A 24,573-nucleotide genomic window follows, 5' to 3' on the forward strand; every position below is an offset into this window, starting at 1 on the left:
GTATGTTGTGATCATCATGTTCTTTAGGATGTACTGCTCCTTTAAGTTTTCAGCCTTAGCGTTGCAGACAACTGGCAGCAGGAATATTTCTAGATGCTGCTAGGCAAGAAGTTATGGCTTATCTAGTAGCACTCAGCGTTATTCTTTAAGCAGGGTTTGTAATTTCTCACAAACCTGAGGTTTTGAACTTTGAACTGCAGCTCTAGTGGATGGAGTCTCCATAACTCTTTGGAGAAATAAACCTCACAGATTTATTTTGGCTAGCAGCTGTTCCACAGTCACCTCCAACCACACCTGGACACCATTGGACCCTGAATAGCAGATGTGCCCATTACATTGTGCCACAGTTATAAGCCAGTGCTGGTGCAGAGTGATCTGCTGAACTGAGATCCAGATTCATCCCATCAGAGAGACAAGAATCAAATACTTTGGATGAGTTTTTTAGGGCAGGGTTGACCAAGTAAACTGTGTTTTGTTGAGCTGAAAAAACCTGAACACTGCTCTGTCGGGCTGCCACAAAGTTTTGCTGCTGCTCTTCCAATGTGAAGGTAGGAAAGATGCACATGATGTCTTGCAGATAACTTTGGAAAGCCTTAAGAGGAGTGATGCTTGAAACACATTCACAGGGCATTTTCTGAATGTTGTCCCCTTTGAAAGGACAAGGCAGGCAGAAATGCTGTCATAACATGGAACAGTTAATAATGAACCTGTATTTTAATTTGATATTAGAAGGTAACAAGAAGAAAAAGTAATGAGAGGGCTTAAGAAATAAGATGGATAGTTTATTCTGTGGGTAGCAAAGCACATTGAAATGTAGTCCTGTTTAGGGACAGCTGCAGCAATCTGACTTCAACACACACTGAGATAAACCACACTGAAAATAGACCCTTCATTGTGTCAGCCAATTTCTGTATGAAAGTGCATCACAGCACTGTGGTTTTGAATTGCTTTTAGGAGATGGTTAGAGTAGAGGTTTGATAACAAAATCTTTCATGCTATGTCCTGCATGAAGCTGTAAGTTCTTTCTCTTTGGTAGATTATTTTCATATATGTAAAATTGTAATAATGAATACCTCTACCTTCCACATTGTTAATATGTTTTGATGTACAGAAAATCAGGGTAATTCCTGAAGTTTGAACTAATGGTACCAAAAGTCCATAATATTCAATATTTCATCCCTGGATCAAGCCAATACAAATGACTTACTGAAAGCTGTTTGAAGTGCTGATATGCATTATTTATTCCATTTTGGTTTTATGTTTAGCTTAAATCTTGAAATGAAGAATGTAATAGAGAAAAATATTTAATGTCTCTAACTAAATAAGTAGCTAAAGGAAATTCTGGCTTTTTGTATAAATATTCAGCTTCTTGAATCTTGCTGATTGCTTGGCCACAAATTCTGGAGTTGAATTATGCAATATATGAACCAGACTTGTTTGTTTCTTTTTAAATTTCCATCTGACTGAAATGCCATTGGGTTCTTTTATTCATAGGTGTTCTTTAGCAACCCTCAGATAAGTAACCTAAAAGTGTACAAGAACACTTTTGATGCTCTATCCCAAGCAGTATGTTGCACTTCACATTGCAGACCTGCAGAGGTATTATTAGAGTTGTTAATTTTGGGGCTGTGGGGGAGAGAGGATGCGATAAAGATGGAAGAGAGAGGAGAGGAGGGTTTGAAGCATACCTAGCGTGAAAGATTGGAGTGGAGATATCCAGCTGGACTATGTACTGGACCTGCTTTAATGCTTCTCTGTAACTACTGTGCTGCTTCTGCTTCCTGAGGGCCGTACTTTGAGATGACAGGAAATGTCTCATGGGGCTTTGCTGGCAAGCCAAAATTTATCTTGTGTTTTGTCTCTTTAATGTTAGCAGACACTGGCAGAAAGAAGGGGTGGTCATAATCTGTCAGGGGCTTGAAAGGCTGGCTCTGACTGTTCAGCCAATGACATTCAGATGGGCTGTCAAACTGCATGCAGATCCAAGGGAGATTTTGTGACTAATGAAGTTAATAAGCATGACATGCAAATTTAATCTGAAACAGCCTTCCCAACTACTTGTTACTGCTTGATAATACTGAAGTGATTATATTCTATGAAATAGTCAATCTTCTGACAGCGTGGCTTTTGTTACATCTTCCTTTGTTAGATTCTGGGATTATTCTTGGCTTTACAAAAGACAAGGTAATATTTCTTAAGCTGCAAGCATCTGTAAGAGAGCTCTGCTTCCGTGGGGACTGGTTCTCTTCAGGCTGTCTGCCTGGCTTTCCCTCCTTTGGAAAAGGGAAGTTTCTGCTCAGTCCCATTCCATTCCCGCCTGCCCTGTGGCTTCTGGCTAGAGCATGGCTCTGGTATCTGTGAAGAGCTGCTGGTTCTCATCAAAGGATGCAGCCTTTGTAAACAAATGAGAGGCACTTTCATTTTGAGCATTTGGAATGATAAACTGAAACATGGCAAACTTAATAGAAAAGTTAAGTCTGATACAGTTCTCTAGGAGACTTCTGCAAACATCTTGTACAAATCTCATCAAAAGCTGGAATTACAGGTCTCGGTTACTTTCCTGGGGCAAAGCAGAATCATAATATTAATTTGCTTAGTCACAGGAGTCAAAACAAAGCATTAAAATGGGGTATGGTAAGAAGAAAACGAAGTTATTAACCTGACAGTGTCTTGGTTGATCAATTGCTACAAACAGGAGAAATAAAACTGTGGAGCCACACAGAAAAATTATGCAATGTTATGAAACAGATGTGGAAGAACTGATTAAATGCACATATCCTTTGTACTTGAAAATTATTTCTGGAAGCTTCCAACCCTAGATGTGGCCCTATGTAACCAATCCATCCCTATCTAAATATAGTGAGCCAGAATCTCATGCTGCTGGATCAGTATCTTGAGATCAAAAATGACAAAGGACCTGCTGAGCATTAGGATACTGCTTTCTGCCTGCTCCTTCTATCCAGTGCCTTGTGAATTACTTATTTAATGATATTTAATAATTGATTAAGGTTATTTGAAAGCCTGCTTATATTGATGATATCTAGCCAACATGCAAACGTATCTGGGTTTCAGATGTAGCTTGTTAAGTCTTACCATGTGCTTGCCCTGCATGAGGAATCACTAACACTCTTGTCTGTGAAATGGTACCATTGATCAAGGATCATGCACTTCTGTTCTGTAGGAGGAAGAGTTCCTGAAATGGGCTGTTTTTCAACACAGTCCCCATTGCCATTAAGATGCAGAGGCCCAGATCCTGCTGGAAACTCCACTGGTCCAGGTGTACTTTCATGACAGACCTCAGCATCCTATGAGACACTGCAGGAGCAAGAGATTTTCATCTTACAAAATTATTTCAATTATCTAGGGTCTTCTATGACATACCTGTCACCCCTAAGTAAGGATAGGATGGGGAGAAGCTATTCAGCTGTGAGTTATACATAACAGCACTGAGGGGTCATGCCTGAACCAGGTCACACGCTTCTTCCCACTAGAAGGGTGACAAATAGGGGACCTTAGTACCCCTTTTTAATACAAAGTGTAGAGAAGGAATTGTATGTAAGATTTTTCTCTGGAGTGACATATTTGTGGCTATACAAAAAGCAAGTTATCTCAGTGTGTAAGGGGTGGGAGCCAAGGCTCCCCCTTGGCTTAGGGTTATGTACAAACTGTCCCCACAGCTGAAATGCTGCAGACCAGCTGGCAGCTCTCTAAGACAAGATGTTGAGAGGTATTTGTGGCTGTATACAACATGGTACATTTAATGTGGAACAAAAGGCAAAATAAAAAGTACTGTGCCACTCTGGATGTGTGGCCTCTTGGGATATGAAAGAGCCCAGGAGATACTGGGCTCTTGCTTATCAGTTCTCAAGGCAATTATATCCATTCTCTAAGGATCAGCTTTGTTTTCCCTTAGGCTGAAGGTGTGGAAGCACTTTGCACTAAAACACTTCATACTAGGGGTAGCTGGATATCTGCCTGAAGCAAGAGAATTTCCACTGAAGTCCATCCTCTGTTTGCATCTACATTCATTGGAATTTTTACATAAATGGCTATTTTTTCAGAAAAAAGGCTACATATAAAACTTATTCTTATGCAAACAGCACTACTGAGCTGTAGGGGGATACAATCGAAGTAAATAAAGGTAGTCTAGAAAGTAACCTTACCTCCTAAAGAGTTGCAGCTGAGTTAATTATTAAAGATTAGGAGCAGGCCTGACTTTACCAGGCTGCAGCTGTAGCCAATCAGAAGAGTGTTATAAAAGAGTGGATTGGTTGGTCCAGGGGAACCAGAGTCTGCTGGCTGCTGTGAGAAGAAGGAAGAGTCAGTGCCTGGAGGAGCTGCCTATGAGAAACATCAAGGAGGTACAAAACTCTAGTAACGTGGAACCTTTGCAATGTAATGACAATAGAACTCTTGCAATACAATGACAACACTGAGTGACCTAATGGTTTAATTAATAGGAGGTTTTGCTGTTTGAGGTTTTTTGTTTGCTTGGATTTTGTTGTTGAATTGTTTTTGTTTTTTAAGATGTTTAGATATTCAAGTCAAGCAAAGGCTGAGGTGTAATAAATTTAATGTAATAAAACAACCCCCAAAACCCTGGGAAGGACTAAACTTTTAAATTTTAAAAGCTGAGTATTGGCTGGCTGAGGAGCAAGCTGGGTGTGAGGAGTTGTGTGCTCTCACAGCAGAGAAGGGCATCCTGGGCTGCATTAACAGGAGAATAGCCTAATCCAGGAAGGTGATCATTCCACCTGTTCCGCACTTTATTGACCAAATCTGGGTACAACGTCTGGGTTTTTTTGTCCTTTCAGCTCCCCAGCCAATACAGAAAAAGTGTTAGTAAGTTAGAACAAGGTCAGGGGAAAGCCACCAAACTGGTCATGTGGGGCACTTGCCCTGTGAGAGGAGTCTGGCAGACAAGAGCCTGCTCAGCCTGGAGGAGGGAGCCATCTGCAGACCACAGTGCCTGTGGGGAGGTTAGCTGAAGGGATACAAGACGTCCCATGGGAGCAGTAAGGTATTGGAGTGAGGAGGATCTATCACTGGAGTTTAGAAAGCCTAACAGGACCAGACCCTGAGCTGTCTGCTCTAAACTCACAGCTGGCTCTGCCTGAGCAGGGGACTGGGCTGGAGACCTCCTGTGGGTCCTTCCAACTCGAGTTATGCTGTGGTCATATGGTCAGCTAGTGTTTTACGTTAACATCAGTAATGCCTTCAAGTCAATGGCATCTGGATATTTTGCCAGATCTGTGCATGATGGATTGAAGTCCTTCAGGTGAGGTATATTTCTTGGGATGATGGCAGTGTTGTCTCAGGTGACAAGTAGGAAGCCCAGCTAGGCAGTCCCTAAGAGGAAATTAATGCTCCTACAGTTGAAGAGATATGAGAATATTCTTACACACTATGTCTCTCTATAAAATCCCCTTCAATTGGAGACAAGTAACTACAGTGAGTGGGAGCAACTAGAGTGTAGTCTTGGCAGAAAGGATTGTGTTTTTTCCCTTTGATGTGAAAAGCTCTATCTGACCAAAGAAATTCATACTACTTAAATGGTTTAAACATGCAAGAAAAATCAAATAGGACCTTGATTTAGAGAAGAAGCCTCAGTTTTCTGAAAGGCAGAAGCTTCTGTTAAATTAGTGCAATGACAGTAATCATGTTGTTTGTCATGAGCTAAAATATAGTTGAGAAGGAAGATAACCACCAGCTTTATTAATACAGCTTACTTTAGGTTTCATATCTGACATACCACTTTCACTCAGCTACCTCATTGCAAGGCTTTTTGAAAAAGGATAAGGGACAAGAATTCAGATGGCTTGTTTATGTTGCAATGTTTACAGTCCCAACAAATACTGATGCCTTCATGGATGAATCCAACTAGTACTGTACAAGTAACTAGTATTTAATATAGAATATAGTATTAATATTTAATTAATAGTATTTAATAATATTTAATTTAGTATTGTGGACTCCATAAGTGCATTGTACACACAGTAACCTGTATTTTAAAAAGACAAAACCAAAACCATCATAAAGTGTTGATGATTCTGACTCTAGGCATATAACCAGTCTGACTTAGGCACTTGGAGACTGCATGAAATCTCTCTGCCCAAATGGTCATGTAGCAAAGTGTTGGAAAATAAGACATATAAAAGCACCTGATGTCCTGGTGGCAACTCACTTAGCTTCTGAATTAACCTGGCTTCATTAACTTAGGAAATAACATAGGGTAGAAAACCTTCAGCAGCTTTTGAGAGTGACTATTTTTTCACATGTCTTGTGAGGCTTGTTTTGACCACACTTCAATATCATTAGCCTCAAGTATGAACTTCTGTGTTATCTGTGCTGACTTGACTTTTAGTCTCTATACTTTTCTTCTTGCTTGTAATTTAAACAAAAGCAGTCTTGGTAGTCTAGTACATCTGCCAGGGCTCTGTCACTTCCTTGCCATTCACACTGTCTTATGGGCTGTCATCAGGTGTACAATGGATGCTGTCTCAAGTTTCAGAAATTTTTTTTCGTGATTGTACTAATATCAATACTCTGGATATACAAAATCTCATTCACTACATTTCCTTGCCATAGGCAAGGAAAAAATGCTTGCAGAGCAATCACCTGTGTCTCACATATGAGGTCTCCTTCATGTGGTTTTCTTTGTGTATCCCAAGTTTGTTTTTGTAACTTGTTTTTCCTTCATTTGAAGAGTTTCTTTAAAAAGAAAACAAAGCGCATACACACATGCTCCCAAGCTCCAGCCATGTGCCATCACACAGACACATCACGTCTCCTGTGTGGATCTGCAGAGATTCCTGCCTTCTGCTCCCCTGGCAACACTTGGGTTTGAAACTCCTGCTGAGGATGCCCTGGCTCTTCTGAAGAAGAGATCTAGCTCTCAATTTACAGTGTAGGGAACTGTAAAATGTGGCACATGTCTGTCCTGATGGGAGCCATGTGGTGGTGAGGCTGTTGTTGTCTCTAGAGTATTGTTCCACTGGTCCCAGCACAGGTTTCTCCTTTCAGCTAACCCTAAAATGAATTAAGGATGTCTCCTATTCCAGCTGCCCTGATCACCAGGCCACAGTGAAGTGTTGCTCAGGGGTCTGTCTCCCTTGGACTGATAGGCAAGTAGGCAACAGGTAAATGTCTTCAAGTAAGACAGGTAATGGATTTAGTCTCCTCCACAATGTTGCAGGGATTTTTAGAGAGACCAGCCTGTCATTTAGGATGCTGACAAAAGTAACTAAAATGTATCCTGTCATAATTGTTATTTAGATGTCCTGAATCCTTCCCCATAAGCTTAAATTGGTGAGTACTACTGTTATGTTCAACAGCAATTCACCTAGCATTTAATTTTGTCAGCTATATTTGAATTTGATGTAGTTGTTCAGTTGCTGCTGCTTCTTTTAGATTGATGAATTTAATTTACAGACAGCCTCAACAGCTTCACTGCACAGACAAGAAATTAATCCTGTGTTTAAATGAAGAGGAAATAGTAGATATTAACCAACTGCTTTCAGTCTTGAAGTCCTGATCAAATGTCATGTACAAGAACTGAGTTGTAGCCTGTCTAATTTGAAACTTAACCAGCTTCATCATTAGCAGAGAACATTAGATACAAATTCTTAAAGCTATTCTTGACAGTGAAAAATGAGGTCATCCTGCCAGACAGCTACATCAAGTGATAAGCTATGTAACTCTCCTTCCTCCCATCTCCCTACTGTGACTAAACCATTAATGATAACCACCTAATTCTACCAAAGGGGATTTGGTTGTCAGCAAACAATCCTGGCCAAGGCCAAAAACCTAAAAAACAAATGTAAATCTAATTTATCTCATCTTCTGTCTGTCCAACAAACCTCTAACTTCAGGCAAAAAGTTTGTCTGAATAGAAAGTAAGTAAGAGCAGGGGCTTTCCTCCTACCACAATAAATATCTAACATTTTTATGCTTCTTCTAGTTTGTCACAGTTGTTTTTCCCATCTGTTCTTTTGTGGCAAGGGAGGACTACAAATGTTTAGAACTGAAGACCATAAATCTGCAGGTAATAGTGTATCAGTAATAATGTATGAATCCTTTAAGTTTAAGTGGTTTTACATTACAGAATTAGCTGGCTTGAAGTTTTCCATCTTCATGGTCTTCCATCTCCTTGCTCAGTACAACTGAGAGTCTGGCCCTGTTTTTTCTGCTTCTCCTCTTTCCATGCTGTTATGAGTATGCAAAGGAGCTTTTCAGGGCTTTTATTTTCTGTTTTTTTTTTTTTTTTTTTTTTTTTCTATTTACAGTTGAATTTACCTGCATTTGAGTTGTGTCAGAGCTGCCAGCATGCTTTGCTCTTGTGATGCGTTCAAAACACTCACATCACCCTGGATATGTCAGTGGCAGCTGCTGGCTCTTGCCCTGTCTTGTTGGTTGTTATCAGGTGCTGAGTTCCTTCAGCAAACACAGTAAAAGGTATCAGTCCGTCCCTCAGCTTGCTAGGGTTGCTTCAGCACTGGCCCAGGGGAAGGAAAGTATTTGTTTCCAAAGTGGCCTGCTGGCTGATCCTTGGCTGGTGTGCATCAGAGAAGGATTTAAGCGAAGCTGAGCTTTGCTGGGTCTGAACCCAGTAAGGATCAGGCGCTCCTGGTGGCAAGGTGTTGCCATGAGACCATCCATGTGAGAATCCATGTACACTTCTGTCCCCATTATGGACATAAAGCTGATTTTTCAGGCTCCCACATACTTATTTCAGACTGTGGTGTGGGCCACTGTACAGCCCTAAGGTTTCTCTCAGCAGCAGATATTCAGATATATTTGGTCACAAACTTCTCTGTTGAGACCTTAACTGAGACTTACTGATTTTCTTCTGACCAAGAATTCTCTAAAGTTTAAAGAATTATCTGATATTAGAAACCAGAAATACTTCCAACAATAATGTCTACCTATTGTTAGAAAATCTGAATGTCTGAGCTGGTTTTTCATGATTAAAAGCATTTATATGAATTCTACTAGTCACAATTACTGGTTGAATTGAAGAGAAATGTTTGCTCAGCAGTTTGCTAAGTAAGATACAACTTTCACATGGCATGAGATTTTTTCATTTTGTTAAGTTTCTTTTGCCCAGATAAGAAGCACAAGCAGCTCACACAAAGGAGCTTTTGTGTGAGCTGCTGCAGGAGCCTGTGACAATCTGCAGAACCCATATATGTTGTAAATTGTGGTAACATTTCTGGATTAACTAGTAGGATATGTGGTGGCAATCTTTCTTTTTATTGACTGAACAATCCAGACCTCGGGCTTAGTTCTGGATAATTTGAACAAAATTAATTGGTTATTAAAATGGACCTCATCAAATGAAAGAAGTTGTGCAAAAAAAAAAAAAAGCTTAGAATCTGTACTCTTTTCAGACTTCCACCAGATAAGTGTTCCATCAGATTTTCAATCTGTGACTTCACTCTTAGTTGCCACTAAGAAGCTCTTCTGCTGTGTTATGTTCCTCACTATGCTGTCAATAATTTTGTAACAGACATCTTAGTTAAGAGTCCATTAAAATTTCCACTGCAGACCCCTTTGATCACACCTTGGTTTATTTTAAAAGAATTATCAACCTAAGAATATTTTAAGAGTAAGCTTGAACAAAACTGTTTGCCTTTAAACACTGCAGGTCTGGGAAAAACCCCTTTTTCTGCTGTATAAAAAGAGATTCTGAAGGCTAGGACTCCATGGTGATCAGAATGTGTCCCATGTAAAGTGTTTCTCAAGTTTAGAATCTTAATGCTGCATTTCTAAAGCCTGAGATGTATAACCTAGATTTCATTAAATGTGGTTTTCTTGTGTTGCTGTTTTATCCGGGGATTCAATATGATCAATAAAAGTAATAAATGTTCAGATACAGCTCTAGCAATGCTATTGGTATCAGTCTTGAGAGCAGGCTGTCTTGAAGGTGATTGTCACAGGGAGAAAGAATGGTGCTTCTGGGTGCTGTTTGAAGTTATTGGGAAACCTAGCAGGAGGTACCCAGATTAGTGTTAGATGTAAGTGCTGATCTTGCCCTATAGAGAGAGAGATTTCAGCCTCCTGAAAGGTTTAGCAAGAATATTTGTGCACAAACACTGGTGTTACTTGTAATCATCAATTTACAAACAGGATGTTTGCACCAAGTTGGGAAAGGGTGTACATGCTGTTTGGTTTGTCTTGCAGGAGCATGGATTAGACTAGAATTATGGTGCGTCATTCATGGGCTTGTGGTCCATGAAGTATCAAAGGTGGTACATGAAAGCATTGCTGTGAATTGAATGCTTCAGTCATAATCAACTGATTTGAGAGACCTCTTAAAATATTTCCATTAATTGCATTTATAATCTTATTTATAGGAATGAAAACATGACTGTAAAATAGCTTATTAGTGTAAACTTTGCAATGATCTTTCCTGGCAAATGTTAAACAATAAGGTATGTCAATCAATTTGATTAAACCAGTCTACTATTTGATTGATCATGCTCTCCCCAATCCAAAATGTCAGTCAATTCTCTTAAAAACTATATCAATGTCTTAGATGACCTCTAGAATCTTTCATCTTTATTTGCCACTATGACACTATTCATTAGCAAAAAAAGTATGAAATAAAACATTAACGAGTTAGTTGAAAGCCAAGAGACTAGAAATTAAAGTTAACTATAAATTCATGAATATTTGTACTAACCTGATGATAAGCATCATTGCTATTATTTTTGCTCTCAGTAGAGCATGTGTGCCCTTATTTTTCTGAGCACCAGTCTAATATAACACACTGAAAACCTTCAGTAAGTCCATTTTGAAATGGGTAAAAATCCTGAATCATAAATTGTAGCACAATCTTTTGCACTGTTAACTGCTGCTTATCTTTCCTTTCTAAATGGGTGGATTACTAGCTTTAATATTTTAATGCCCCCTTCATACTACACTTATCAGCTGATGTCTACTGTTATTTACTGAGACAGGCTTGATATGCCTGGGTAACTGTAGAATGACATACTCAATTCTCCTGGTCTTTTCCTTCCTTAGAGACCTAATTTACAGAAGATTCCTGTTTCAGCTGAAAAGGCAATGGATATTTTTGAATATTTTCCAGAGATTTTCCTAGCTTAAGGTCAGTCATAACTAAGTCTAAAAAGACTAACATAAAGGCTGTGTATAAAGCATACTTTTATTAACAGAGCCCTCCCACCCCTCAGAGTACAAACCATGTAATGATGCCTGCAATATCAATTCACAGTGTCAAGGAAAAGTGGTTGGAGTAGCACTCAGGCATACATTTATTTATAATCCTATCTTTAACAACCACCCAGACTAAAAATAATCTAGTCTAGTAAATGACTCATGAGCATTAGAGGAAATGGATGACTTTTCCAGTGAAAGTAAGCTGTCCAGTGAGGGCATTCCTACTTTTCTCCAAGCATTTTCCTCCTTTATTTTACCTACAGCAAATTCTCCAATGACAAACTTAGTTACAGATGGCTGAAACTCTCCAGGGGCAAACCAGCCTGAAGCACTAAAGACAAGCTCTCTGAGAATAGATGGCTGAAAAATATCAGGAGGTCTACGAGGAACACTTTGTCTCAGCTGACCAGAGCTGTCTAGCTACAGCTCAGCTTTCTGTGCACACAGTAACAATGGACATGGTTTCTTGTTACCCTTTTCCTTGGCTTTAGACCACTGCCAGAAAAAGACTTAGCAGGCATATCAGCAGCCATCTGCAGCCTTCCCTTCCAGACTTTCTCCCTCTAGGCTTTCATAAGCTGTAAGAAGTTGTCACTATGCAATTGCTACAATAGTTTGACTGTTTTAGTTCCCTACACCTCTTAGCTGCTGCTTGTAGGTATTACATTTTTCTCTAAACTTATCCTGAGGTCTTTCTTACCCTCTTTAACCCCTTTTAGCCCTCAAAAACCTGACATCAAGCTGGTTCTCATCATTACCAACAACTTTATTTTGGTATAGGGAAAGACTGATCCACAGCATCTGTCTCCAGAAACTTCACTAACAAAAGCTGAGGGACACTTTTGGACCTAAGCCATTAAATTTTGAATGATAAAAGTTTAAAAAAAGGGGAAAAAAAGCTTATTCTTGTGTGAGAAAGGCAAAGGAAATACTGATTTCTGTTGTCATAAGAAATCACCTGCCCTCCTGCCTTTCTCTGCTTTGAGCCACCCCCACCATTTGCTGAGATAGAAAGGGTGGGCAGCTTTCTCTGACTCTCCCGGAGACTTACCAGCTTGATGAGAGTTGACCTCTGGCAGCAGGAGAGCTTATAGTTAAAGGGCTGCAATATTTTATATTGGAATTGCCAAAATGAACTCTCCAGGCAGAAAAAGAGAGTCAACAGCACTAATGCATGTCTGAGTATGAATAAATACAACAGCATCCTTGCTTTCCTGTCTGCTTTTCTTCATGGTCAGCATTCATGCCATCCCTTATCTAAATATCTTGGATGGGTCTTAAATGTCCTTTGCCATGCTTGAAATAATTTGGGTAGGTGTGTGTTCCTCTAGGCATAAAAATTCTTGTTTCCTGTTTAGCTAAGGTTCTCACCATTTAGAAATCAGGATTGAAATTAAACCTTTTATAGGACAACCAGTGACTGCTATCCTGCTGCTGCATGAAGTCAGTCCCCTGGAACAGAGCCAGCCAATATTTTTGGCAGTGTTCCTGAAACAGCAAAAGGACTTGCTGACCCTGACATCTGGTGCACCTTATGAAATCCAAGCAATTAATCGTGATCCGAGGTAGAATCTCTCCAGACTGGCTAAGAGTGTCTGTTTAGCAGAAAACTTGTGGTATTTATTAAGACCCTTCCAGATAATTTCCAACAGGTAATTCTCCTAGTCTTGAACAACATTAGGTAATGTGTTATCCAGAGCCCATTCTAACATTCATCTCTGTTTTTTTGGAAGGTAAAACTAGTGATTATTTACCGGGGGATATGACTGACTGAAAGCAAGACTGAGAATAGAAAACAATCTTCGTGCTATTCTCTAAGATGCCTTCAAGGTTCAAAGTGCTGTGCAACAGTGTGCATCTTATTAGCACTTTTCTGCTGGAAAATGGGTCTTGCCCCCTCTTGTGAGTCACACTGGCTATGTGGTCTTTGTAACATTCACCAGTTTCCTGGGAATGGGCCATAGGCACCTTTTCAACATAACTGTTTCTTAAACTTTGGTGGCAGCATGTTTTGTTCTTGCTGCGGATGAGCAAAAAGGAGCAGATGCAGTTTATATGTCCTTGAATGTGAATCTGCTTCCCTACTCTAATGGAGGAAGGGGAACAAGCTGCTCAGGTAGATGTACAATGCTCCAGCAAACCTCTTATTTTGAATGGACATGGCATGTACATACATTTCCTAGAAATAAACAGGAACTCACAGGGGAAATTCAGCCCGTGTGAGTAGATAACAACAGAGGTGAGGTTAAAGGAGTTAATCTTATTTACACAAAAATTTGGTATACTGCCCCAGACCCACTGCAAATGGTGTCATGTTAGAAGATATTGTTAAAAATTGTAAGTTTATAAATAAATTTATAATGTTATTTAAATTACCTTACATTGGCACTGAGGTCGATTTGTTGTTGGTTTTTTTGCCAGTGTTTTCAGGAAGTTCTTAAAAGGCATATTTGTTGAGCTTATACCTGTCCACATAAGACTTTTGACTCCTAACTTCCAGATGGCACTTACACCATTCAGAGATACTGTAAATATGAACTTTGAAATAATATCTGTTTCCTTAAAAGTAGGATCAGAACTAAGTGGAATTGATTATTGCACAGTTTGCACTTCAAGTAATTGTCAATACCCAAAAATGAAGCAAAATTTTGTCAGGTTTGGAGATTTTGCAGTGCAGGTGCTTTCTTAATCCTATTGCTACACTGGGAATTGTGAAAGTTAATGCGTGCAAAACCAACTCATGCAAAGAAAATTCCCAGTTTGTAATAATGCATGGATTTTCCAGCATCTGAGGTTAAATTGTTCTCAGAAGGATACTAAGGAAAAAAGTTCTTGAAGAAGTGTTTAAATTTCCTGTCCATTTGAAATAGGTGTCATTTCACAGACCCAAAGTTAATGGAAGGCATATTTCTTGGCACTGTGGTTTTAGCAGTAAGGTGGGTTTAAACTTCCTTTCTCTTGCAGAGAGTGAGTGGATACTTTAGGGGAAGGGCCACGCATAAAACCTGAAACATTCAGATCCCCTTCAGCCAAATGAGCTCAGGGTACCCAACGCTTGAATGAATATTGCCCTGTAGCCTCGAATACATAGTTTAGTACAAAACAGTGTCCTTTTTCATCCACATTCTCTTTGTATGGATAAAAATGCCAAAAGTTTCTCTCCTATTACCTCTTCCAGGCTGTGCTGCTCATTTGTTAATCCATTTACAAGTGACTTGGTTGGATATAATACTAGTACAGACACAGAAGACCACAGCAATAGCCACTAGGGTTTTGAAAATGGGGAGAAGGTAGCTCCTGTTTTCCTGTTTGTATGTGAGGTACTTCAGTCACAGCTTGGGCCATAAATTAATTTCTTGCAGCTAAGAACAGGAACAGCCACTCTGACTGGAGAAGGGTCCATGAAGAAGTTCACTCCCAAGTGATAACTCTGATTTTCATTGAAAGGAAGTTGAACTGCAGGAGATGCAGGTTTGGCAACATTTTTTTTATTTTGAGGAAAAGTGTTGCAGCTCTCATTTTGAAAATGTCACTTTAATACCAAGGGCTTCAGTTGAGTCACTTCTGCCTTGTGCTGTTACAAGCAGAATCAGGCCTGGTATGAAAAATAAACCAGGATGTTCCCTTCAGTTTGACTGCAGGACTCATTACATGCTCTGTATTTAAGTGGTGTTGCAGACGCTCATGCAGCACAGGCAATGCATCTTTGTCATGGGGACAGGTCTCTTTTGGAAGGGAGATTTCTCCTTCCCACTATGAAGTACTGCATGTTCTGTATTTAATGTGCATAACAATGTCTGAATTCTTAAACTTTTAATTCCCTATGCACCATCTGCATGTTTTGTTGGAGGATGGGATGCTGATGAAAAGTCTCCCGTGCTTTGTATCTGCCAAAATGGTAATTTAAAATCCTCTCTTTAGAAAGAAGGCGATTCTTGGTGCTCTGTCCTGTTGCAACCCTCACATCAGCATTGCTCCTCTGAAAAATATTTCTGATACTGTAGTTGGTCTATCACACATTCCACAGTTGCATATGGGTGGAAGGTTCTTCTAGATGGTAAAACTATGATGCAAATGGAATATCTTTTTAGGGGAAAAGGAACCCTGATATTTGTTTGTCATGTATTTGTGTGTTGAGACAAAGAAAAAATTAAACAATGTTGATTATGTGCAAAACTAGCAGCCAACATTAGAAATGGGAGAAATTAGGGAGATTATTTGAAAGATAAGACTTTGTTTCTACATCTACATCTTGTAAATATTTGGCATTAACAATTCTGTTGACTACAGGGGGACTACTTAAGAGACCTAGAATCTATTTTTAATTCTGCCAAAAAACACTTGGTTTTGACTAATAACTGCTGAGTAATAGAGGAGCAGATTGCTTCTCTGTTTTGTTTTGTAAAGGAAGCTCAAAGTGAAGCTGGTAGAAAAGGGCAGGGAGCGAGCAATGGCAGCTGGAAAGGCAGAGGTTTGTCCTGCCAAGGTCCTTGAGGAGTATAGGACAGAGGCACAATGAGACACAAGTACATGTAAACCTGGGCTGCAGTTTTGCTCAGGGAATTCAAAGTCACCATTTATCTTACTGCATGGCAGTCATGTGCATAATGAGGGCCATCTTTCTGGTAATGTTCAGTCTCACAGACAACTTTTGCCTTTCAATGTTTCTTTATCCACAGTGGGTATTTTTTCTGATGGAAGAAATATTTCTGTTGTTTCTGTTGAAGAGCTATGGCTTCAGTCTAATTTTTTTTAATCCATAGAATTTAAGGCATTTCACAGAACAGGTCAATACAGAGGCAGAAGACCCAGGAGCTGCTAGTGCTGTGTGTGACCAGAGGCAGGAAATGCACAGGAGGATCACAGGTGGCTCACCCTCCTGGCGTGCTACAAGCAGATGAGCGATACTCAGGAAAGAAAAGTACTCATGCATGAAGAAGGTAGAGTAAAATACATCCACATTACCATTTTAGCCTCAGACTATGCAAACTGCATCCCTTTGGAGAGGAGGAGTGGGAAAGTGTGCATGAGGGGAGCACTTCTTGTGCTGCAGCCACTGGTGGCAGTCCTGTCTGTGCAGCTGGACTGCTGGACCTTCTCTGAGGTGGTCCCTGATGAACTGGGGATTGTATGGATGTCATATCCTTGGGACTGGCTATTTTGCTTTACACAAGTCTGTTTCTGAAGTGCAGCTTTACCTACTCATGTATGCAAAGTCCCAGTGAAGTCACTGGGCTCAAACCATGGGAAATGTGTGGAATACAGAAAGTTAAATCTTAAAGATGAAGAACTTTGTGGTCGTTGTTGCATTCCCCATGAAACTCCTCTTGATACAGTGAATTAATCCAAGAATTTCTAGAGGGCTACATTTCAATAGTTCCTTCTTAAAAATGTCCGGGCAATTACTGAGCTCCAGGAACCTGAGGAATAATTACTGTACTATTTTAAAATGATTTGTTACTGCCTTAAGATGTGCTTCCAGGAGAAAGGAAAATCCCCTCAGCTTCTTTGCAACAATTGCACATTATTTGAACAACTTACAACTCACACGAAGCCAGTTCTGTGAAAGATTTATGTCTTTCTCTAATCATCCAACAACAGCTGAGGAGAAGTTCTCCAGACCAAGAGCACGGCTTTTTAAGTGACGTGCTTGCGGAGACTAGCTGCAGAATGTCTTAAAGATGGGGTGAGAAGCCCACAAGCCATGTTAGAGCTTGTATCTGGAAAGAAAGCATTCATAAGGCCTGCAGAACAAACTCTAATACCTTCTGGATTTGATGCTTTGTCTCATGGGTCTTCACTACCCATTGTAGCAAATGTGTTCTTCAGGGGAGGACATGGGAGCTGCCTAGGGCTCCCCTATATAATTTGCTCTTTTGAAGGCTTAGTCCTGCCAAAAATTCCTGGGATGAAGTAAATGAATTCTAAACTTTCTGTTAAGAAGGAAAAAACTCTGTTACTTGCCACTAGATGTCAGAAAAACTACATGGTTCAGCTGGAGTAGAAGATCAGGCTGAGAGGTTTTGTTGACTGTTTAAGCACTTGCATAACACTTTGGACAGGTCCCAAGGAAAACAATTAGGCATTTGAGTTTATTTTTGTTTGCATGAAATAGTAAATATGCTTTTGAGTCAGACTCTCCTCTCATTGCCCCCAGAGAAAACTGGAAATAAACTTTTTGTCAAGAGTTATACCACCCTGGAAAATAGAGCTGCTTTTAGTCTTGTCAGCAAAACCTTCTCATCTAGAGTGCTGTGGTTTTCTATTCTTTGTATAAAGCTGGTCTCTGAGAAGCTGGTCTCTGAGATTTAGGCAACTCTAGTAGAAATGTGGTGGAGGGTGAGTGGGTTGGTCCTGATTCAGCAGAAATAAAAGCTGTTGTGGTTGGGGTGCTTGTGCATGTGGAGTAAACATCAAATGCAATGTTTCTCTACATAGGAATATACTTAATTCTTAGTTCCCTTGGATAAAACTGATGAAAATTGAAAGTATTTATTATGAAGAATAATGTCTGAAGCCTCCTACAGAATTATGATGAAGTACATGCAGATTCACCTTTAACTGTGTCCCTAACTCCACAGCACAGTGCAGCCTTAAGAGGACAGTTTCCCCTTTATGGCTACTGTTCTGCTGCTTTACTGATGCAGCTGCAAAGTTTGGTTTGTAGATCTGGCTGCAATTCAATACATAAGTGAGTGGTCAAAATTATATTTGTGAGTTGTTTATAATGTGAATAGACAGGTCATTTTTTTGCACATAAATGCATATGTATATTAAAATGCTTTACAAGCTAAAATCCCCTTTGGAAACAGCAGAGAAGTTCACACTCAGTGTACTGATTTTGTATTCTAATGTGTGCATTTCTCTCTGGGAGACAAAGCATGTTCCAAGTGAAAAAACAATATGGCTTGTCAAACATGAAGATTTGTGAGGCAGTTCCATATTTCTAAGCTCTTGATGTTTTTTAGACACACACAGCATTCAGTACTTAAGGGTCAGACTGTAACCTTTGAAGGAACATTTCCAGGAAAACTAGAAGGATATTAGGCCAAAAAGAGAGTCTGAGACATCCAATTTGCTCAGTGTTGATCTTCTATTTAAATGAAAAAATAGAGTAGCCAGTGCTGAGAAGTATGAAGGCAGAGGATGCTGTCTTGCACCTTCCCTGCTGCAGCTGCCAACCAGTAGGAGGGATGTGCATCTCAGAAATGCCTTCAGGGACCCTTCTTTTTCCCAGGAGCATGAAAACAGCAAGTGACTGGCTTTAGTTTAGCATAGGAGAATAAATATTACCTCAAAAGCATAACCTGGGACCAAGGAGTCTCACTGGGTCTGAAGTTCTGGTAGCCACACAAAAAATATTAACTGCATTGAAACCTACTTGGAGTTATTTCCCAGGAGACTTCTCCTTGGACTTTCTTTTCATCGTGCCAGAGCTGAGGTCAAGGCTCAGCCAACCTTAGGACTGTCTGACATTTATTCCTCCCTGAAAACTGTGTGAGGCACTGTGTGGTATTTACACTCAGCTATTGCCTCACACACTGACATTTGGAGTTGCACTTTAGGGCAGAAGAATTGTATTTAAGCTTCTGCCCCTCACTTTGAGGTGGATTGTTTGTTTGTTTGTTTGTTTTTCCTCATGTGCTCTGCTACATTCTGTGTGTTGCAGAGAAACACATTTTCCTGTTCCACATGCATTTGCAGTGTGCAGCTTTTGCATTGCTAGAAGCTACAGCCAGATAATTGCCTGTCTGCTGCATAGCAGGGGAAGATGTTGTCAACTTGGGCATCACACCCAAGAGGAACTGGAGTTGTCCATGCCACTGCTGGTTGAAGGAAAGGAATTTGTTGAGGTGTAGATGGGTACATTGCTAAGCCTGGGGCTGTTACACAAAGGTCTCAGGTTGTAAGCAAATTTTGCATGAAGTGAGTTATTCAGTCCAGAATGTATATCTTGATTTGCAATTGTATGTGATAATATTTTAATACAGAAATTTCAGTCTTCTGGCTCTTGTGATCTCCAGACAGGAGCAGTCTTTTCTGCCTGATATTGCTGTATGGAAAAAATATCCTCTCACTGGTGATTTACAGTGACTGCTTGATTCATTAATTTTTTTTGTTATGTCTTGCCTACATTATTACTTTCTTAATACAGTTTTAATAAAACTGTCATTGTGGCTCTCTTGTAACATTTGCTAGAAGGCTTTTTCCCACTGTTGTGTAGAATTTTTCAGTGAGAAACCTGCAGTAGCTTTGCAACAATATATTTAAAAATGCAATTTTACACAGAGGCATTTGGGGATGGGACATACAATCAGATTTTAGCATCTAAGCATCTAATTGGAGTGCTCAGAAATACATCTCACTTACTATTTGCACATTCAGACTTTCTACATTTTGGGTTTTGCCCAAAACCTGCGATATGAAAACCTTCTTTTAAGAACCACAGATGTATTATATGATGAATACACAGGGAGATGTTCTACATGGTTTAAATGAGAAAGCTTCAAAACTTGTCACTGTAGCTTCCATGACAGAGTGGAATTGCTTCTATTACAAACAGCTCTGATTTTCATTTGAAGATTTGTAGTATTCCATGATGCTGTGGGAAACAAAGATTTTCTTCTTTTGTGCCAGGATACCCATTAAATCCTAACCAGAGCAGTGTTCTGGGTAGGAAGTAAACTTGCATTTGGAGTTCCTTTGCACTAAAACAGATGTTTCTTCTTGGGAGCTTTTTATTTGTAAGAACAGTGTTCTGAACCTATTATTAGGATCTAGATTCAGTTGGCAGATGGTTATATGAGGTCTCATTTTGAAAATAATCTTGTAGAAGTTAAGTGTCACATTTCTGGGGTATGAATGTACATGTAATTGCATATAGATGCACACATGCATGTGCATACTTTTTGTTTGTACATAAAACCTGTTGTTTCTCCTGGTTAGCTCTTAATTGTGCAAAAGTGACCTGGCTAAAGTAGAAATTAACTGTTCCCTTGTATTGATATAGGAAAATATTAATATATGAAAAAGGAGGAAAATTAGTGGAAATGTTTGTGTGATACTTTTATTCATTAAGAAGGTCAGTTTTGAATATCTAGGAGGAACATGCTCCAGCTCAAGTTACAAATTGAATTCTTGTTGTGATTTTTGTCTAAGGATTGAATGGATGAAGAAAAACGTAACTTGAATCCTTAAGTCACCCAAATAAAATTTGAATGTATTGATAAGCACTTTTTGTTAAAAGATGTCAGTAAAAAGGTGATCTCTTTCAAGACAAGAGGCACACAACATATTGTGCATCTTTTTCCAAACCAAGACAAAGAAGCCAAACTTGCATAGATGGAAGATAAGCACAACAATCTATAGCAATTTTCAGGAAGAGATTTTGGGAATAACAAGCATGCCTAAATCTAAAGCCAGCAATGGTTGTCGATCTCCACCATCAGGTATAGTAAGAGTCTACGGTTTGGTAGTTGCAAGATTACCCCTCAATTCTTTTATGGGAGCTGGCTTCTTGAGGATTCTCCCCTAAAATTTTCCTCTCTGGGAATAAATAAAGGCTTAGGTGTACTCATAGGAAAGGTCCAGAGACCATGAACACATCTTGTTTGGCACTGAACTTACTCTCTTCTGTACCTTCTGATGTTGTAGATGCACAATAGCCAGTGATTGAATACAGATTCCTTACTACTGTTAGTCTTGTAAATGAAATTATGAAAAATAGTGCAAAATGGTGAGATCCATGCCCAGCTTCCTCTGAAGATGCTAATTAAAGGGATGGAAGAATTATAAAAGCATATAAAATCAGTCCAGGAAAATAACACTGCCAGTAGCTGTTCCTGTGTTAAAACTCTAGACAGTCCCTGGAGATCGTAGAGAAAAAAAATTCTGCTATGATTGCAAAAAGAACAATACCTGAATAAAACCAAGTGAATGCTACTTTCTTTCTTCAGCTTGTTTTGTACTCAAGTCAAAATTCTAAATTTCACCTTTATGTCTCTGTGTATAGAAGAGCACCTCACATAAATTTATTTTGGCAGATACATAAAATTTATTCACAAGCTTTGTTCAACATATAAAATTTAATTAGATCTTGTAATATATGTACTTGCTATAAGTTCCATTAGGCAGAACACTCACTGAACTGTGTACCTATAGGATTTAATTATGTCAGCTATTATTAAATTGTGGAATGGGAAAGGAACACATAAAAATTTCCTGCATGTTATCAAGGAGACCAGTGGTGGGGAAGTTGCAAATTTTACCCCTGCAATGTCTTTGCATTATGTTGGCATGTAATGGAGTCAATAACTCCTGACAACGTTCTAAATACTATTTCCTCAGACCTTACAATTCTATAGCTGCAGGAATTTTGTGAATGAAGGAAACCTAAGAGAAGTGAAGACATCAAATGCACTCATGCATGCTGCACATGCTAAGAGGACTTGGTGTAACCATCCCTCTTGTAACCTGAATCTCTATTTAGACAGCAAATCATTCACTCCTTTGATGAGGAAAAAAGAAAAAAACCCCACTGTGGCTGAAGATGAAAGAGGGAAGACAAACACGTAGGCTGGGGCATAGGAACTATAGTGACCATATCTATCAGGTTCCCTGAAGTGGCTGCCCTGTTAATTTTCTTGGATACCTCTGTGTGAGTGTGACTTTGTGGGTGCTCTCAGACACTGTGGCTGGAAGCAGCTCTCTTTGTCAGCTCTCCCAGCCTGCCAGGAAAATCAACGAGCAGTTTCCTTCCAGCAGAGGTGGATAAGGTTTGCTGACTTCCTGCCATACTTTTATAGATGCCATGCATGGCTGTTTGTCAGCTTTGACATATGTTTCTTCTTGCAGCTGCCTCCCTTGGTTGCATTCAGGCTTAGTTCATGTGGCTGTTCCATGCATTGAGATTGGGAGTGGAACCACCTGCGTGAACAGAAATGTACATGCAACTCCTCCAGCAGGTTCAGAAAACACCCCTTGCTAACAGGCTAGAACACTTGCTGGTGTGTTCAATAACACTCATCTGCTACTACCAGCTTAAAAAAGCAGGTAAAGAAGACCTACTTGAAAAATGAAGGAAAAAAAAAAAAAAGGAAAACCAGAAGGTATGTGTAAAAAATGTACCTGAATCCAACAATGGAAAGGATGGTACAAAGGAAGAGGGTTATGTGTTGGAATTCAGCAAATTGATAACAAGTAAAGTAGATTATAATTATCTGGGATGCAAAGCAAAACACTATAATGAGGAACAAATTACCATAAATAATTTGCTTCTTCCCTTCTTTGCTAGGATAAGTAAGCATGAACCAATATGCCAACTTGTTCCTGCCATATGTTTTCACAAGTGCATTTCTGTTTGGTATGGAAGAGAACCTTTTCCATAGTGTGATCTCTTTTTTATACTAATTCATGTGACTTTAACCTAAGATCTGATTGCTTCTTGGAAAAGGAAAATTAAGTTACTGAACTGTGTCCTTTGTGGAGGAAACAAAATTCCAACAACACTGTTCTTGGAATTTTTAATTGTTCCTGCAGAGGGTTTTGCAAACCCTTTGAGGTCTGCACCTTTCCCCTGCTACCCCTAGGAACTGTCCTGATCTTTGTTCATCCTTTTAAGTGGTGGAAATGGCCTTTTGGCTCACATGAAAGATTGATCTATGTAGATCAAATGTTTCTGCTAGGCCTGTTTAGCTCATTGTAATAATAAACCAGAAACCAGGTCCAAAAAAAGTGCCTTGCATTTCAATTTGTTTTCTTTTATCATAACTTAAGAGATCAGAATGTAAGATGAAACACAAATCTGCTTTTGTTGGCCTGTATCCTGGGTGTATTATGACAAGTGAATTATTGCAGGCTTTGTGGGAATACATGATGAGCTGTGTTATGGCCCTGAGAGTCTGGAGAGGTCTGGGGGAAGGAGGAGGTGCAGCTATTTATTCTGTGAGTCGTGTCGGGACGCGCCGCTCGTGGTGCGCGCTGTCTCCTGAGGGGATGTGCAAGGACCTCAGTGACACACGAGCTCCTTCCTGGCCTCATGCTGCCGGCTTGAAATATTAGATTGCTGGAAAGGAAAGCTGTCAGACAAGGCCTGGTGTCACCAGCATGTGCTGCTCTGCAGTGGGTGACAGTCACCTCCCAGGCCAATGCCTGCTGAGTGCACATGTCCCAGTCTCTGTGCTGGTGGGGGCTGGAAGGGCAAACCTGTGTGCATGAGTCCCAGCTCCCAGGGCAGGGAAACCTCTGGGCTTGGGTGCAGGAGCAGCAGGCAGAGAGGGTTACAGCTACCCTGCCACTGTAACACTGTGTATTTCACTGGGATTTTAGGTGGGATGGCAGCCCTGTTACCCAAGCTGCTTATTATTTCTCACAGTCAAACTCTGGCTTTTGTGTACCACAGCATGTAGGAGATTTTTCCATGCCTTGGGCAGGTTTTTGTTTCTGAAAACATCAGTCAAAGCAGTTCTGCTGTTTATGAGAACAAAGGCAAAGGGTAAACAATGCACTGGTTTCCAAAGCTAAAAAAGGTTAAGTAACCTTTTCCTTAGGAAGTTCAAGTGCCTTAGAGCTTTGCAGTAGAGGCTCTTGGTTTGGCACTAGAGCTGCCTTTCTGTCAGGGATGTGTTTTTCAATCCTTTGGGGAAAACCCAGTCATGCTTTGCCAAGTCATAAACAGTTGACAAATTGCAATTTATTCATACTCGGAAGAATTTAGCAATGAAGATCTTTGTGGTGTGTTGGAATGTCTACAGCTTCCTGTGCTGGACAGACCTGGCATTGCCTGCTTCAGGGATGCTGCCAGAAGGGTTGTGTGATGCCCATTTCTCACTGCTTGGCCTGCACATGGTCAAGAGGGGTGGGCACACCTGTCTTTCTTGTGAGTCCTTTGTCTTGTGCACCCAGGCAGGCTGGAAGAAGAAAAATGATACAGACAGACTGAAATCAGGTGGGGAGGTTGACTTGCTGGGATGTAGGGTGAGAAAGGAACTAGCTGGGCATGGTGATTAGGATGAAATGCTGGAGAAGGGAGGGTGCTGAGGAGGTACTGGATCTTGAAGTCAGGTGCAAGGGGATATGTCTGTGGGCAATGTCTACTTGTACTACTATGCAGATACATTTTTTTCAGGAGAGCAAATTTATATTCCTTCCAGAAGTTCATGTCCCTGTTTGATGTCAGCTTGAAAAGCAATATCTAGATGATACTGTATTGTTGCTTTTGTTATTTATTATTTTTATTCTCCTACTACCGGTAGTCCATAAGTATTCCTGAAGGTACAGCAGCTACGTTTTTTTATTGCTGTTTCCATCACTGACACATATGTGACTTGTATGACAGCCATAACAACTTCTTTCTTGTTTTGGCCCCTTTTGGAAGTGTGGGATTATGTTCAT

The 24,573-nt window shown here is 40.0% G+C and overlaps 2 long non-coding RNA genes across 2 annotated transcripts; both read left to right on the plus strand.

The window, feature by feature from the left end:
* Positions 1–4,294: 4,294 nt before the first annotated feature.
* LOC132072485 (uncharacterized) lies at positions 4,295–13,495 on the plus strand. The gene is made up of 4 exons (XR_009418333.1): positions 4,295–4,361; positions 11,026–11,110; positions 12,590–12,833; positions 12,915–13,495. It is a non-coding gene; the product is annotated as an uncharacterized LOC132072485 (long non-coding RNA).
* Positions 13,496–14,568: 1,073 nt separating this feature from the next.
* Positions 14,569–17,599, plus strand: LOC132072486 (uncharacterized). Its single transcript, XR_009418334.1, has 2 exons — positions 14,569–14,652; positions 15,945–17,599. It is a non-coding gene; the product is annotated as an uncharacterized LOC132072486 (long non-coding RNA).
* The last annotated feature ends 6,974 nt before the right edge of the window (positions 17,600–24,573 follow it).

This window comes from Ammospiza nelsoni, chromosome 4, assembly GCF_027579445.1.
Source record: "Ammospiza nelsoni isolate bAmmNel1 chromosome 4, bAmmNel1.pri, whole genome shotgun sequence".
NCBI lineage: Eukaryota > Metazoa > Chordata > Aves > Passeriformes > Passerellidae > Ammospiza > Ammospiza nelsoni.